The following is a 17,184-nucleotide window of genomic DNA, read 5'->3' as shown; positions in this document are numbered from 1 at the left end:
CAGTGATGCTAGTATTTTTAGAATCAAATCTAACCGGGTTTCAAATGGATTAGACACTACTTTCATTTTTGAACGAGGTTTGTGTGTTGGCTAGTACGAGTTCTTTTGAATATGTTGTTTTTAAAAATAGCATGTTGATTTCAAAATCAGCACACTGCTTTCAAAACAGCATATTTTAAAAAGCATGTATTTTTTGAAATCAGTTTAAAAACAACGTTATATTTTAAAAACAGCATTGTATTTTTAGAATGGGGCTGTTATTTTGAAATTGGCATGCTATTTTTAAAAACAACATATTCAAAAGAACACGATTTTTTTGAAATCAGCATGCTATTTTTGAAATCAGCATGCTATTTTTTTTAAATCAGCATGCTATTTTTGAAATCAGCATGCTATTTTAAAAGTAGCATATTGAAAACATTATATTTTTAAAATAAGCATGCTATTTTTTAAAAATATCATGCTGATTTCAAAAATAGCATGCTATTTTAAAAGTAGCATATTGAAAAGAGCATTATATTTTTAAAAGTACCATGCTATTTTTAAAAATTAGCATGCTATTTTTGAAATTAGCATGTTATTTTAAAAGTAGCATAATTTTAAAATCAGCATGCTATTTTTAAAATCAGCATGATATTTTTAAATCAGCATATTCATTATATTTTATTTTCAATTGAACACGTTTTTTTCAAATGAGCATGCTATTTTTAAAATATTAGTATGCTTATTTTCTATTTGAAAATAAATGATTTTCAATGTTATTTGAAAACGAGGTTTCTATTAACGTTCTATTTTCTTATATATATAAATTTTTGGTTTCTATTTTATATTTCAAGTATGAAATTTGACTACACTTTGAACAAATTTCAGCAATATATTATGTAAAAAATGAAAAAAATATAGAAAACCAACTGCACTAAAAATGCATTGTTTCATCGATGTTGATAAATCATAACTAGCCTACCATGTCGACCCGTCCATAATAAAATGAGGGTGTACCAATCAAAAGAGGAATTCAGAAAAATAGTGGCAGTCCATCAAATAGGTCTAATATATGAGAAACAAGGTGGATCACGACATGGAAAACTGTCTACTTTAGTTTGTTCTCAATTTTTCGACCCCTAAAATCCTTTTGTTTTCTCTGCTTGACCCTGTGCATCTAAACATCCTGTCTCGACTTCACTTTAGCTTTCCTGCATGAAACAACGTTTGTTAATAGGATAGCAAAGAAGATTTGAGCATGTACAGTACACTATAACAGAAAAAACACTAACTTCACTGATTTTCTCTTCATAGCTACAGAAGCTAACTTGACAGCTCTTATTCGCTCAGCCTGTGGTACATTCCTATCAGGCCTTTTTGTCTTCATCACCCCTTTGGCCTGTTCTTTACCGCCCTTACTAGAGTCTTTCCTGGAAAAGTTAAGAAACGTCAACCAGTACTAGCAAATACCCGACTTCTAGAGCGGACATGTAAGTATAGACACTAACTTCACTGGTTATCCTCGCGCACCCTTGTCATCGTTCTTTTTTGTCCTCCTAGCATTGACATTTGGAGCGCCCTTGCGTTTCCTGTAAAAAATGAAATAGATGAATCTGCAGCCAGCATTCGAAAACATGTTTAAGTACGCACGATTGTGCTAATGCCCACTTGTTTGGTTTTGCGTAATCCTCTTCTGCAACCTCCAATGGTCTCTTTCTAGCCCTCCTCAGCCCACCATCTTCTGCATCTGAATCTTCCTCTTCTTCCTCATCTGAATCTCCCTCTTCTTCTGCATCTGAATCTCCCTCTTCTTCTGCATCTGAATCTTCCTCTTTTTCTGTACCTGAATCATCCTCTTCTTTTGTACCTGAATCTTCCTCTTCTTCTGTATCTGCCTCTGTCTCTTCTTCTGTATCTGCCTCTGTCTCTTCTTCCGTATCTGACTCCGTCTCTTCTTTTTGCTTCTTCCTCCTTGTGCTATTTGATTTCCCCAATTTTTTCCTATGTAAATTGAAGAAAAACATGTGAACACTCTCCAGAAGAACATATTAACACTGTAAGCATGTATGGAAATGAACAATGAGATAAACATGTGCACTAACTTTGTTGCTTTTTTTGAATCTTCCTCTTCTTCTATATCTGAATCTGTGTCTTCTTCTGTCTCTGAGTCTTTGTCTTTTCACTTCTTCCTCCTTGTGACCTTTGATTTCCCCGATTCGTTCCTGAGTAAATTGAAAAAAAAGAGAACATATTAACATTGTAAGCATGTATGGAAATGAACAATGAGATAAACATGTGCACTAACTTCGTTGCTTTTTTTCGCTCTCATCCGCTCGCGCCTGGATTTAATCCTCTTGTTCGATTCTTCGGTAGTTGGTCTCCCTTTTGGAACTATTTTGATTGGATTTTCCACGTCATCAGTGCAGCATTCGCGAGCAGCAGAGAAGTATGCCGGCAAAGGAACAAACGATTTATGGCCTTCATCCAAATCAGTTTTTTCTCCATCAACCAATATACTCCGGAGGAACTCCATCACCTGTTCTGACTGTGAATCGCTAGCTGCGGCTGTGAATAAAGCGTCACTAGCCATGTTGCGTAGTTGATGATACTTATTCATGTGATCAGACCATACATGAGTATTCGCAGTCCTCGAAGAAGGAAACGTTGTCTTGGCCTGCATTGTCCATCTTTTCTTGACAATTTTTTTTGGAAATGTGCGTACACCAAGATTATCCACAACGCAGAATATATGTGCGCATGGGTAATCCTGACTTTCCAACTTTTTACATTTACAAGCTGCATCATCCAGTCTTGCTCCTGTAAACTGACAAGTCACGTGATATATAAAATCCGCAGGCTTAGCATCCACGCCTTGTGCATCCAACTTTTTTGCCTCCAACTCCTCACTGTCCTTACCTTCCAAGTGATTGGGATCCTTAGCATCCAGGTTTTTGGCATGCAAGTCCACACCATCCTTGCCTTCCAAGTCATTGGAATCCTCAGCATCCAAGTTTTTTGCATGCAAGTCCTCAGCATCCTTACCTTCCAAGTCATTGGGATCCTTAGAATCCAAGTTTTTTGCACGCAAGTCCTCAGCATCCTTACCTTCCAAGTCATTGGGATCCTCAGCATCCAATTTTTTGCATGCAAGTCCTCAGCATCCTTACCTTCCAAGTCATTGGGATCCTCAGCATCCAATTTTTTCGCATGCAAGTCCTCAGCATACTTACCTTCCTTACCTTGCAATTCTCTAGCATCTCTGCCATATGGGACTTTATCATATGGGGCTTTGCGCAAAACTCCAAACACGACCAAACCATCACATGCTACCCGCTCCGTGACCTGCCAATTTGTCCCTTCGACAATCTGACGCTTTACCTTTGGAAACATCACAGTTGTATAAATATAAGAGGTAGCAATCTCCAGAGGGTGTGCATTCAGCTTTGTGAAGGGTATCGTATGTGTTGCTATTGCGTCTGATGCTGCTTCAGTCTTACGCATTATGGATACACAGTGCTCAACATGCTGCAACAAATCAACAAGCTGCATCTTCCTGTTCAGGTGCACATGAAGCCTTGAGTTGAGAGACTCACTCCTCTGATTACTCATCATGCCTAGGAAATATCTACCCTTTGTGTACGCAGCAGCCCATTTGTGTCGCAGCTCGTACATCCTGTTAACCCATGACGACCTCTTGCCCGTTGGTTTTATTTTGAACCGAACCTTATAAGCCTCCCATCTTTTCTCAAACTCATCAACATCCCAACGACGGTAAATGAATTCCCTAAATTGCTCCAGCTTTTACTTGCGGAGGTGCATCACCATATTCTCCTCGATATGCCACGTGCACAAACGATGATCCGTTCCGATCCAGACAGTAGCTATTGCTTTAGCCATTGCACCGTCCCCATCGGTGATTGCTGAAATTGGTGCCGTCTGGGACATTGCCTCCAAAAAAATACATGAAGAAGCCACTGGTATGATGCAACGGTCTCGTCTGACACTAGACCGACCCCAAACAAAACTGTGTTGCGGTGATGGTTCAGACCAACAAATGGAACAAACGGAAGCCTGTACTTGTTAGACCGATATGTACTATCGAACACCACGACACCACCAAAGGCAACATAGTCGATGCGGGATTGTGAGTCAGCCCAGAATATGTTCCTCAAATGGCCTTCGTTGTCTTTTGTGTATTTGAAAAAGAATTCCGGGTCTGTTTTTTTCTGTGCAATCATATAGGTGAGCAAATATCTAGTGTCACTGCCTTCTATCTTGCGCTTCTTCTGGACTGAAACATGGTTGTATAGATCTCGATCTATAAATCCAAGCTTGTCGGGACCTCCGGCATTCTTCTCCATTACATTCATAATCTGGTGTGTTCGAAGTCCACCAACGGCATACTCGATGACATCGACCTTTTGTGCGTCAGTCATTCTACGATGAGCCGACAAGTACGGAGTCAGGTCAGCAGGGACAAACAGATGGTTATGCTTGTCCACAAAATTCTTGACGAACCAGAGGCCACTGCTATCTTGTAGCTCAACCTGAAAAAGAGCGGGACACCCACACCGAGAAAGACCCCTCGGTGTTCTTTTTCTTTCAGTTCTGTTAAAGTGCTTAAGGGCCCGCCATCCTTGTTTGCAGCACTTGTATGTCCTTCTGTATGCATTTTGTTTCGGACCCGGACCCCTGTACTTCAGATCATCCTTTCTAACACCAAATCCTTTTTTTCTCGCATAGCCTACGTAGAACATGTAGGCTTCTTCCTCAGTCCTGAACATCTTCTTCACAATCTCTAAGTATTCCATACACTCATTCAGGTCTGAACCAGCCATGCCTTTATTATCAATTCCTTTACCTTGTATGTGTACATCATCCATGTCTATGCCATCCTTGCCTGCATCCTCATTATCCTTATCATCCATGCACATACCATCCATTCCTTTGGGGTCCATGCCTTTGCCTTTGTTGCCTCTATGACCCATGTCCTTGTCGTCCTTGCCTGTATCACCCAAGTTTTTGCCATCGTTGCCTTTATCATCCATGTCGTTATGCTGCCAGCGGAAACAGATAGTCAATGTTACGGATGGATAGCATACGTTACCGAAATTATGCACTACTCTGCTTAAATAATTGATTTAATTTTTCATATCGGATTCATGTACCTAACTCAGTCCTTCAAAAGCTGTAAGTAAATATGCCCTGACTAAATCCAGAAATTTGTAATTGATTGTACTAGCTCTAACTGATGATCTCCTAACTAAATCCAAAGTCCACGAGTCCTTCAAATGCCTTGATAGATCCACCCTGATAGATCAATTATCTCCAAACTCCATTCAAAATTATATCCTAACTAAATCCAAATTATCTCGTAACAAAATCCAAAAGTATGTCCTAACTAAATCCAAATTATCTGCTAACTAAATCCAAAATAAGTCCAAACTCCATACAAAATAATTATCTCCTAACTAAATCCAAAATATCTCGAAACTCAATTCAAAAGTTGAATCCAAATCTGCTGACAACTTTCTCATGCCACATAATCCAACTAAGTCCTTCAATATGTCGTAGCTACATCCGACTTACACTTCCTTTCAATCGTAATCTCATCACAACTTTCTGAAAAGATAAACCCTAATCCTCAGATGACATATCCTAAACCCTAACCAAATCCGACCAAAATCTCCTCACAACTTTCTGAAACGATAAACCCTAAACCTCACATGACATATCCTAAACCCGAATCAAATCCGACCCCTATTGGTTCTATATGCAGAAGGACCAGAAAAGATTTGAGATGGCTAGGCACTTACAGCGAAGATCCGGCGTGAAAAAGTTGATGCACGTCGATGAGGATGATGTGGCCTCTCGGGTCGGGAAAGGTGGCGTCCGCTCGGGGAAGGATCTGGCGCCGCGACCCGACTGGGGTGACTTGCGATGGAGGGAGTGAGGGGGAGTAGGAGCAGGAGGGGTAGACACGGCGAGTGCGATCGGAGGCGATCGAGAGCGCCGGGGGCGATCGAGGGCGCCGGAGGCGATCGGCGGCGATCGAGGGCGCCCGAGGTTAAGACTCGAGAGGAGGAGAGAGGACGAACCGCTCGAACCGAAATTCAAAAGAGTACGCACGATGATGGGACCTCTATAATGAAGTGCTTTATTAATGCAATTAATTTAATCAAAAAATTTAGGACGATAATACCCCTGGACCAAATTGGGCCGATTAAAGGTAAAAAAAATTAGGTCGAAAATACCCTTGAGTTTAAAAAGGCCCAATTATTCTTATCCGTTAGATCGACCATATAATACAAGTGCTCTAGTGTATTATAATGCACCGTAAAATCTCCCTAAAAATAATGTAAGGTCAGTGCCATGGATGAATCACTACTTAAGAAGAAGAGTTGGTTGAAGAATAAATAATGTAATGAAAAGGACGGGGAGATAAAAATAACGTATAGGAAGAGCAACATATAAGGACGGTTGGACTTTTTTTCTGAAAAGAGGAGCAAGCCTTGGCTTCTGTGTTGAGGGATACACAAGCTATATTATTAATTATTAAACAAAAGTCTGATAAATACATAAATCAAACAATCCGAAAGCACCACCCACATTTACGAACTCAACAATGGGGAATGCCCTCACACCCCATCATCTAGAGCCGGGGTCACCATTGATTCGCCCGCATGACGTATCAAGAGCAAACACCCGGTGAAGCAGAGCCAAAGTGTACACCGTCTACACACGCTTCAGAAGCCGCCACCACCATCATACCGCTGACACGTCTTCAGAAAAGAGATCAGCATCATCCTTGTCAGGTCTGTCAACCGTCGACGTCGTCACGATGCCAAACAACACGACCACCCTGCACTCATCCGGTTGTATGAAGTATTAGTACAAAAAAATAAACGTGTATATTGTGTGCCATAGACAGGGCTCGGAATTTTTATCTATGTTTCAAACAATTTCGCCAGAAACAATATTTCATATCACCGCCCATATCACCGGTTGTACAGGGCTGCGCAGGTGCGTACCCTGCACCTGCGTGCCTCTGCGAATTTCACCGGTACACAACAGGAAGTTGTAAGGACAAACTCAACATATGGTTGGCGGTGGATGACGAGGCACAATGCCACGAGCCCATGACCCAACTTCTCTTGCTACCATCATCGTTGCCACATGAGTCACAACCTAACTGGATTTAAAAACATGTAATAATATAACCCAATCATGTCCGAGAATAAATTGCTTCTCACGTAGAACAGTACAAAGAAAACGTACAACAGTATGGTGATTTGAATACAAATGAAACTGCCAAATGTGATGAAACACCATGAAATGTGAACAAACACTGCAAGTCAACTAGCTGCCATCGAAGTTGCTGCTTTGCTGGTTTCTGCTAACTCTAAAGCTGGTTGTTGTTGCCCATCGAAGTTGGCGGGCTCGGTGGCGGCGCGTCGCGGTCATCCATCTTGGGGAAGAGGAGCTCATCTAATGTGCATGAAAGGCGCTCGCTGTTTTCGTCGGTAGGCATCATCGGTATATCCTTGAGGAAGGCGGCGAAATCGATGTCTTCGAGCATGGGGAGGGGACTCACGGGCACCTGCTGCGGATCTATGCCGTCGGGCATGTCGAAGGTGGGACTCGCGGCCACCTGCTGCGAATCTATGCCGTCGGGCATGTCGAAGGCGGGACTCGCGGCCACCTGCTGCGAACCGCCGGGCATGTGGAAGGCGGGACTCGCAGCCACCTGCTGCGCCTTGCACCAAACGTCGAACTCATCATCCAGGTAGCCGCCCTGAGCAGCCGGCGCCGGCGGTGGTGGCGGGGTCTGAGTCTTCGACGGGCCTGCGGTTTCTTCTTGGTGGTCAGAGTGCTGCTGCGACGCCGGCAGGTCATGCGCAGGGGGTGCTGGTCCTGACGGCACCAGAGGCGTCAGCTTATGGTCCTCCCAGCTGTACGCAGGCCCTCCGGCGTGCTGCAGCTGCAAGTAGAATTTTGTGTCGCCCGGCGTCACCCAGCTGCTGCTGTTGCTTGGCCCCGGCGCATCCCAGGAGCCAGGTGCCGACGCCGCGGCACCGAACGTGTACTGCTGGTAGTCATGTGGTTGGCCAGCCAGCTGTGCCTGCGAGGTCCCTGCGGCGTCCGGCGTCCAGACTGTGTCCGTCAACTCCGTGTAGCCAGCGTCCGGCGGCACCCAGCAGCTTGTGCTTGGCCCCGGCGCGGCACCCAAGTCGTAGTAGTGATGATAGTCACCTGGCTGACCGGCCTCCGCCTGCGAGGTCGTCCCTCCGGCGAGCAGATACGGCGGTGATGGTGGCGCCTCCTCCTCCTCTTCCTCCTCCTTCGCCCAGGTAGAAGCAAGGGTGTTTTCTTCTTCTTTAGTTGCTTTCTCTTCTTTAGCTTTTTTCTTCTTCTCCTTGGATCTGTTTTCCGACTTGTTGTAGAGGCGGTACAGGGCCATCTCCGACGCCTGCAAGCAATGCACAAGGCGTGACGGGGAAACAACGATTAATATAATCCACAGCGACACTGTATGCATGCATGCATGGCCAATCTAATCTTACATGTTTAGAAGCAGTTATGTTCAGCACTTGAAAGTACTAATTTTGTTAAGCGTGGCATCATAAAAAAATTCGGCCAGGGTAGGAAATCCCAACAGCCGGTAGATATTTCAAAATCAAGATGAAAAAGGTTTGCCCCGCTTTTTATGTTATAAAGCAACCATCTCTATTTGGAGAACTCTCTCTATATATATGTGTGTAAATAGTGTTAATACAAAATTTGAGCATTACAATGTCCCAAAATATTATGCAAACATGTGGCAGTATTGACTCGTAAAAGAGTAAAATCTGACTCAAATTCCAATGCAAAATTAAAATTTGCTCTGAATAATGAAACAACAGCTGTTTCATCTCTATTTGGTAATCAAATAGTAGCATGGTAGAATGCAAATGCGTTGCAGCACTACATAGTTTCTCAATTTGGACTATCAATAATAATAAGAAATATATAAACAGGTAGTTAGATTGGGTAATGTGAGGATAACATAATGTTAAGTTTACCATGAAAATATTATTTATAATCTAAGACCTTCCATCATGAGGGTATCATAACAATTACGTACTTAAGGTCAAATGCAATTAAAATAAAATGAAGAAAAATACGGTTCAATATTATGTCATAATAGATGATGTGCTATTATATGTCATGTATAACAATAAATAAGGTCATCTAAATTATTTACCAATTATAGTAGCATATGATACTCCCCACTATAAGCAGCCTGGTTTCTACTAACATATACAACTTTCGTCCAAAATTAATTGTCACAATTTTTTTGCAGGTTATGCAGTCATGCGGAAGTCAAGGAGTATATGGTCTATCCGTGCAACCGTTTGAAGACTATAGCACGAGATACTTACAACCGGTTTGTATGACGATCCAACAATAGAATATATGTCTAGTCATCTTGTTCTATTTGTTGTGGCAGTTTATTCTTTTTATTCAATTTTGCTTGCAAACTTGTATTGAACGGCATACTTTGTGGCTACTTTGCTCAATAATAGTATGGTTGTGTGCATCAATTGATGCAAAGGTAACCCTAATTTTTGGGGAAAAAATGATACACTCATTTCAACGATGGTTGTTTTCTAATAGGGAGAGTATGTATTAAATTTGACAACTAAGAAGCATCACCTGGAACATCAAGTATATATTACTCACTTCGATTCAAAAATAAGTGTTACCGTTTTAAACTAAAATTAATATATTTGAACCATAAGCAATTAAATATTTGATCTTGTCCCAACATGAAAATATACCATGCTCTATTTTTTAAGCATAACATTGACGCGGATGCTTGCATACACTCATCTCTATGAATGCAAACGCACACACACCCTACCTTATGAGCACCTCTAAGATAGCTAATAATAAAAACCAAACAGATAAAAATATCTAAATGGGTAAAATATTTTTCCCTCGCAAAATAATTTTAATTTTAATTCTTAATAAAGCATATTTTGTGCGATTCACCTTCAAACCAGTAGTGCATTCAACGGTGAACAGAGCATGCCCGCAGACTAAAAATAGATGAACGGAACAAAGGGAACGATGATGAAAAATTACCTTCCTGTTGGGTCCGGCAATGGTGTACTCTTTGATGATCCAGTCGGTCTTCTGGTCAGGCTTGTCGCCGGGCCTCTTCTCGTAAAACACCAAGGTGAGCTTATAGCCGACGACCAGGCCGCGGCGCACCAAGGGCAGGCCGCCGCCCGAGGCCTTCCACCAGCCGTCCTTGGCGGTGCGCCCCGGGCGCACCCTGGCGCTCCCCGAGAACTCCCTCTGGTTGTAGAAGTAGATGGACCCGGCCTCCTTGTGCGCCTTGTACAGCTCTGCTCCATCGGTTCCGATTCGATCGTATCATGGTTCATGGGCGCGCGCGGAATTGCATCGATGGATCACCACGGATTAAAACGAAGCGGAGAAGAAGGAGAGAGAAAGAATGCAAGAATGAAAGAAAGGAGGGGTACCGTGGAGCTCGGCGGGGTGGTAGTTGCGGATCCTGACGCCGTGGAAGATGCTGGGGAGAGGGTGGGGGAGAGCGCGGCCGGCGATCATGTCCTCGAGGAGGCGGAGGAGCTCGGCGTCGTCCGGGACGAAGTGGTAGCCGTGCGGGAACCCGTGCCGGTTCAGCCAGTCGTCGCCGACGGCGGCGGCCTTCGGCATCTTCCCCTTGTCGTGCTTGCGGGCGGCCCCCGCCATCGGAACTCGGCGACCTTGGTGGGAGGGATGGAACTCGACGAGGAGTTGCCGGAGAACAACGATCTGCGTCCGCGCACGGCCGGACCTGCAGTTAGGGGCGTGCTTTATTATGGCCACGTCCGCTGGCAACCGATCCGGGTCGAATTTTGAATCCGGCTCCGTTGGGGTTAAGGCGGGGAGGGAGGGACGCCCCCGTGCGTGCGTGCGGGCGTGCTTGTTCGATTCTGAATCTGGCTCGGTTCGGCTTCTTTCTGAATCTGACTAGCATACGCGGTTTTTTTTTTAGACATACGCGGTTTTTTTTTTGAGAAAAGACATCATACGGGTTTGGTTGCTCGCATTGGGCCAACCAGGCGTCTCAACCCGGAAACTTAAAGCAGTCCCGGGTCAGGCCCGTGAGCTACTGCCGAATCGACAGTTTCTCCACAGCTAGGCTGAGCGCGACCACGCGTGGTTCTTCGCTGCACGCCTTGGGGAGCACCGGAGACGGACGGGACAGCTTATAACTCCCCCTCTCCCTCGTGTCACCGCCCCACTTCCTTTCACACCACGCTTCCTCACTCTCCTCTCATCGCCCGTTGCTCTCCTCTCCTCCGATGAGTCGCCCGCCGCCGCGTTGTCCGCTGACCCCCATCAGCGCAGGCAACAACCTCATCCACGAGCGGTGGGTTGCCGGCTTGGCAAACTCCGGGGTTGATCTCATGCGGGCTCTGCGCGCGCCGCCTCCTCTCTGTATCGGGCGGCCTCATCAGGCCAATGCAGTGCCAGCCGCTCCGGCTCCACCGCTATTTCCGGACCTCGTGGTCTTGGGTTGGTGGCGCCGCCGGAGGGGGCGGCCAACGCGCCGCTGTTCGGAACCCCGTGGGTGGGGGCATCCGAGGGTTTTATCCGGGCAACACGGCAGGCCCATGGACGCCGCCCTCCTCCTCGACCACGCGCACCGGGCCAATGCCAACGGCGGTCGGCATTGGGGGCTCCTCCTCCTCTTCGCCCGCCATCTCCTTCCCGTCAGGGTTTTCTCCCCGGGCGGCGTACGCTCGAGCTCCACCCGCTCCGGTAAGAACGAAATCTCCCATCTACTCGTAGATTTGTAGATTAGGATTTTCATCATTAGCATGCCAATGAATCGGTTGGATTCGATCCCTTCTTGGGCGGTACTGTTCATAGACAGGGTAGTGTTCATGCTTGTTTTGTGTTTGATGTACATGCTTAGTAGTGTTCGTAGGCATGCAATATTGGGGTGTGTTTCATGTTCATGCTTAGTGCTTAGTATTCATGATGTACAATGTGTTCATGGGCATGCTAGGGCCCTGTTTGTTTGGGCTTTTGCTTCTGCTTTTTGCAGCTTTTTCACTTTGGCCAAGAAGCCATAAAAGCTTCTAAACAGGTGCTTTTGGAGCTTTTATGGCTTTTGGGGCCAAATATTGTTATATTGATTCATCAAAAGCCATAAAAGCTCCAAAAGCACTTATTTAGGAGCTTCTATGGCTTTTCTGTCACAGTGGAAAAGATACAAAAGCAGAAGCAAAAGCCCAAACAAACAGAGCCTAGATAGGTGTTGTGTTTGATGTTCATGCTTAGTGCTCATGTGCATGTTATCTAGATTGGTGTGTGTTTCATGTTCATGATGCTAGCCATATTGGGGTTGTCTTTGTTGTTCGTGCTTAGTGTTCATGTGCATGTTATCTAGATTGGTGGGTGTTTGATGTTCATGCTTAGGGTTTATGGGCATGCAGCTATATTGGTGTTGTCTTTGATGTTCATGATGCTTGTTCTGTGTTTGATGTTCATGCTTAGGGTTCATGGTCATGCTAGCTAGATTAGTGCTGGAAATGGCATGCTATGTTGCATGATTTCGTTACGTGCATGGTTTTCATGGTAGTTAGGACCAATGTGTTTGCTACTTTATGTACTAGTACAAATGTAGCATGCTGCCAATGCCCTGTTACTAATCCATGTCATCTTGACTGACAAGGTGATGAAGACGGAGTGGGACATCACTGGAGGAGGAGCCCATGTCGTCAAAGGCGTCGAGGCCGTCGTGGACTTCATCCCCACGAACCGCTGGCTCAAGAGGGTGAACCTGCCTGGCAGGGCCGCCTTCATGAGCCTCCCATGTTCAAGGGGACGAGCTCCTAGGACCGGCCACGAGGAGAGGTCCCAAGAGCCGCTTCGCTTTTACGTGCAAATCAAGGACGAGGAGGATCTCGCCATGCTTGTCATCCCTCCCAAGTTCATGGAGGTGATGAAGGAGTGGTTGCCGGTCAGGCTCTCGCACGTCATCGAGATCTCGGCGAACAAGTGGTGCAAGTTATCGGTTGAGGTCCAGAACTGCGGGGGAGGGGGCAGATGGTGCTTGGCCGGGGCTGGCATTACTTCTGCCGCCCACAGGATCGTCCCCGGCAACCTCGTCGTGCTGCGCATCTCCGGCCTAGGCCTCAAGGTCCAAATCTACAACCGCGACAGCTCCATCGGGTGTAGGGTGCGCTGCAGCAGGCACAACTGCATCGGTGACCTTGCTTTTGCCCTTTGAACTCGCTAGTATGAACTTGTAGTTAGTTTGCTGCGGTGATGGGAGAACTTGTTGTGAACTTGCTAATATTTTGTCCAGGGTTCGGCACCCTGTGGTGAAGCAGGGGGCATGAAATGCCCCTGCTGTCTTTAAACCTGTGCCTGTTAGCAGTATATCTGTTTAGTTGTTTGTTTATCTGCTGTTAGTTGTTGTTTACCTGCTAGTTTATGTGTTGTTAGTGCTCTGCCTGTTGTTATGCCTAATGTGGTGGTAAGGCCACCGCATTTGAATGGGGTGAGCATAACACAAACATGTATGCAGCCAAACAGCTGTGGTTTGCATCTACTCACCCCTTAAGCACAAATGCGGGCAAACAAACAACATGCCCTAGAGTGGCCATTGATGCAATGCAGGCAACCAAACAACATGTAGATGTTGGTTTCTTGCCTGTTTTTGCTGAAGCAGACTCTGGTGAGATGTGGCTGAAATGCAGGCACTATTCACTCTAGGCAACCAAACACACCCCTTGAGACCAAATGCAATTGGCGTGTTCTTGACAGTTTTTTTGCAACGGGAATGCTAATTTTCATCCGGCTGAAATCTTTTTGCTTTCATCCGTTTTTCTGCCCGTTCGATCCTTCTGTCAAGATTCGTGCTTTCCCTTTTTTCCCACCTCGGGCTGCTTTGTTCGTTATCGGGCCCGCAACCTTCTCCTGGAGACCCGTTAATCCTGACGGGTAGCTTGTTTTGGATGTTGCGGAACCTTCTCCTGGAGACCCGTTAATCCTTCCCCTGTGTAGCTGTGGTTCCTAGATGTTTTGGATGTTGCAGGTGTGTGGTTTGATGTATATGTAGTGGTGGATCCTTCCTGTATATTGTTGATTTTTTGTGCTCCCGATTTGCACTCCAGTTGTCACTGTGACGAGTAGCTCCTAGTTGTGTTCAATTTCTTTAGTGGATCCCTCTTGTAGTTGTTGCTGGATCCCTCCTGGTTGGTTGTAGATGCTCCTAGGTGTGTACAATCCCTCCTTTAGTTGTCGCTACGGATCCATCCTGTTTGGATGTAGATGCTGAATCTAGCTCATTGTTTGTGTGACTCTATAAAAATCAGTGTAATCACAGCTAATTTAATGTGATTAAACTTTGTTCCAGTCTCTGAAACTCATGTTTTTTTATTAGAAATCCAGTGTAATTTCACTAAAATTTGTATTGTAAGTACAATGTATGTTTCAGTGAATTTTCAGTGTAGTTATTATGGGCATTTTCAGTGGAATTACACTGCTTTTGAATTGTAATTACAGTGTTAATTTCAGTGTAATTACAGTGAGGATTTTAGTGTGCATTCTTAGTGGTTTTACACTGTAATTCTCAGTGGATTTATAGTATAATTTCTTTAGCAATTTAGGTGATTTTTGGCAGTGTAATTCTCAGTGCATTTTTCGATGTATCCTTAGTGCATTTTGTGATGTAATTCTTTATGGGTTCAGAGGAATCTTAGTGGATTTACAATGTAAGCTTAAGTGGATTTACACTGTAGTTTTTAGTGGATTTGCACTGTAATTTCGAGCGGACTTGCATTGTAACTCTTAATTTTTACAGTGTAATTTTCAATGGATTTACAATGTAGTTTTTAGTGGATTTAGACTGTAATTTTTCAGTGGAATTTGCACTGTAACTCTTGATTATTTCAGTGTAATTTTTAGTGGATTTACACTGTGATTTTCAGTGTTTTTTGCACTGTAACTCTTGATATTTTTCAGTGTAATTTCATTGGATTTACACTGTAATCCTTAGTGCTTTTGAGTAGGGACAGTTTTTTACCCTTTTGTAATCTGAATTTGAGTAGGGCTGGATTATTTTTGTATTACATTTAGTGGATTTTTTAGTATAATTCTTATTGGATTTACACTGTATCTCTCAGTGGACTTACACCATAATTTTTAGTGGGTTTTACAGTGTAATTCTCAGTGGATTTACACTGTAATCCTTTGAGGATTTTACAGTGTAATTCTTATGGATTTACACTGTAACTCTCAGTGGACTTGAACTGTTTTGTTGAGTAAACAAGTATGCTCCGCTCTGTTTTGTTGTCAAGAACCAATTTAGAAAAGCATGATTGAATCTGTTTTCTTTTCACAGGATTTGTTAATTCTATAAGAGACATACATTAAGGAACTTAGCTTCATCATGTTCGAGATACAGGTCCTGACCCTTCATGCTTGTTTCTGTCCCATTTGATTCCATTGCAGGCACCTGTACATGTAAACATGTATATAAGCATAGTTCTGTTAATCTTGAAACATGTACTGTCTGCTTGTACATGTGTTTGCCCCTTTTTGTCAGTTCATAGGCTTAATTGATATGAACTGATCATTTTATAACTTCATCTGTGTACTGATTTGTATTTACAAACAGTAGTTCGTAGCAATTTAAACTTCAAGTAGGAAAGAAAGATCTTTCTATGTAGTTCCAAAGTTTATAAATTTAGTCCTAGTTTGTTTACTTTCTTGTAAATGAGTAATTTTGTAATCATGATCTAAGTTTCTGATTAGAGTATAGTTTGTGTGTGCCAAAGTTTCTGAATTACAGTCCTAGCTTTATGAAAATATAGCATTTCTAACCTATTTGTTCAAGGATTTTCCTAACTTTTTGTATTTTATCCCCCTGAAAATGTGATCCCCTATCTTTTTTTATACTCATTTCCATGTGCTGTAACTGTTGTTTTCAATTCAGAAACTTCCTACTAGTTCTCAAATTCATGAATCTAACATGGATTTTTGTTTCCTAACCTTTCTGTGCCTGCACCCTAGACTCATAGGATCCTAGTGTTCTTCCTGGATCTAGTTTTAATTTCCTGGTTCTAGTTTAAAGTTCCAGAGTTCATATTTTTTGTCCCTGCAGTATGTTAGTGGGTTTATTTGTCTCTGCAGCATGTATATATAATGGTTCACAGACGCCCTTTTGATTTCTGATGTAGAGAGACAGGGGAGAGAGATCTGTCTAAATCATGCTCAGTATGTGGTGATTGCAAAGTTGGGGATGTTTACCTGTGTTTCCTCATCTTCTGCAGTGTGGATCATCTTCAGGTTTCTGTCCTAGATCATGGAGGAATCACCCTCTTGGTTGGTGCTTATTCCCGTTTCCTCTGCAGTGCATTTTTGTAGTGGATATCACAGTGAAAATAATAGTGGAGTTATTAGTGTAACTTTATAGCTTTTCAATGTAATTTTTAGTGCTCCAGAGTGTATTTTGCCATGTCATTTTAGGTGTGTATGATTAGGTGACATCATCCTGGTCCTTTCCTTTTCTTTTCGTTTGCTCTAGCCTAGTGCACATGTACATGGCAAAGTTTGGCTGTAATTTTGGGTTTTTTGTGCTCGTTTTTGTTGATTTTCTGTCCGGGCTGGAAAAGTTGGTGCGTGGACCGTTAAGATCATGATGTTGGTGTATTTAAGAGTTGGTGTGTGGGCCTGTTTAAGCTCGTGATGCTGGTGTGTTTAAAAGCAGGGACAAGTAGAAACTAACAGAGGACAGGGGACACTTGTATCCTGTAATTTGTGAAAAAATCTGACTGAAAGCGAATTCGTTTTCATCCGTATGTAAAATAGACAGTCATTGTGTTTTACAGATGTGGGGTGGCAGACAAGATTGCCCTTTTTTTTCTAACTGGTCATTGTGTTTTCTTTTTCTTGAATCAAAGGGGTTCCCCAGCCCCAACTTTTTTGTAAAAAAAGCAGGCAAAGTAGCGGACAGAAACTTATTACAGGCCATCGCTGAAACAAGCGTTTAACTAGTTTTGCAACTTAAGGAAGAAACGAGATCAGTGCCAAGCTATCCTGCAGGGTTCAGGTCCAGAAAACGAGATCAGAGCTCCCTGTGATGATGATCATTGTGTTTCTAATTCCCATCATCTCTTTTCCCTGCAG

This window comes from Triticum urartu, unplaced genomic scaffold, assembly GCF_003073215.2.
Source record: "Triticum urartu cultivar G1812 unplaced genomic scaffold, Tu2.1 TuUngrouped_contig_500, whole genome shotgun sequence".
In the NCBI taxonomy this organism is placed as follows: Eukaryota; Viridiplantae; Streptophyta; class Magnoliopsida; order Poales; family Poaceae; genus Triticum; species Triticum urartu.
Note: the sequence above shows the minus strand (reverse complement) of the source record.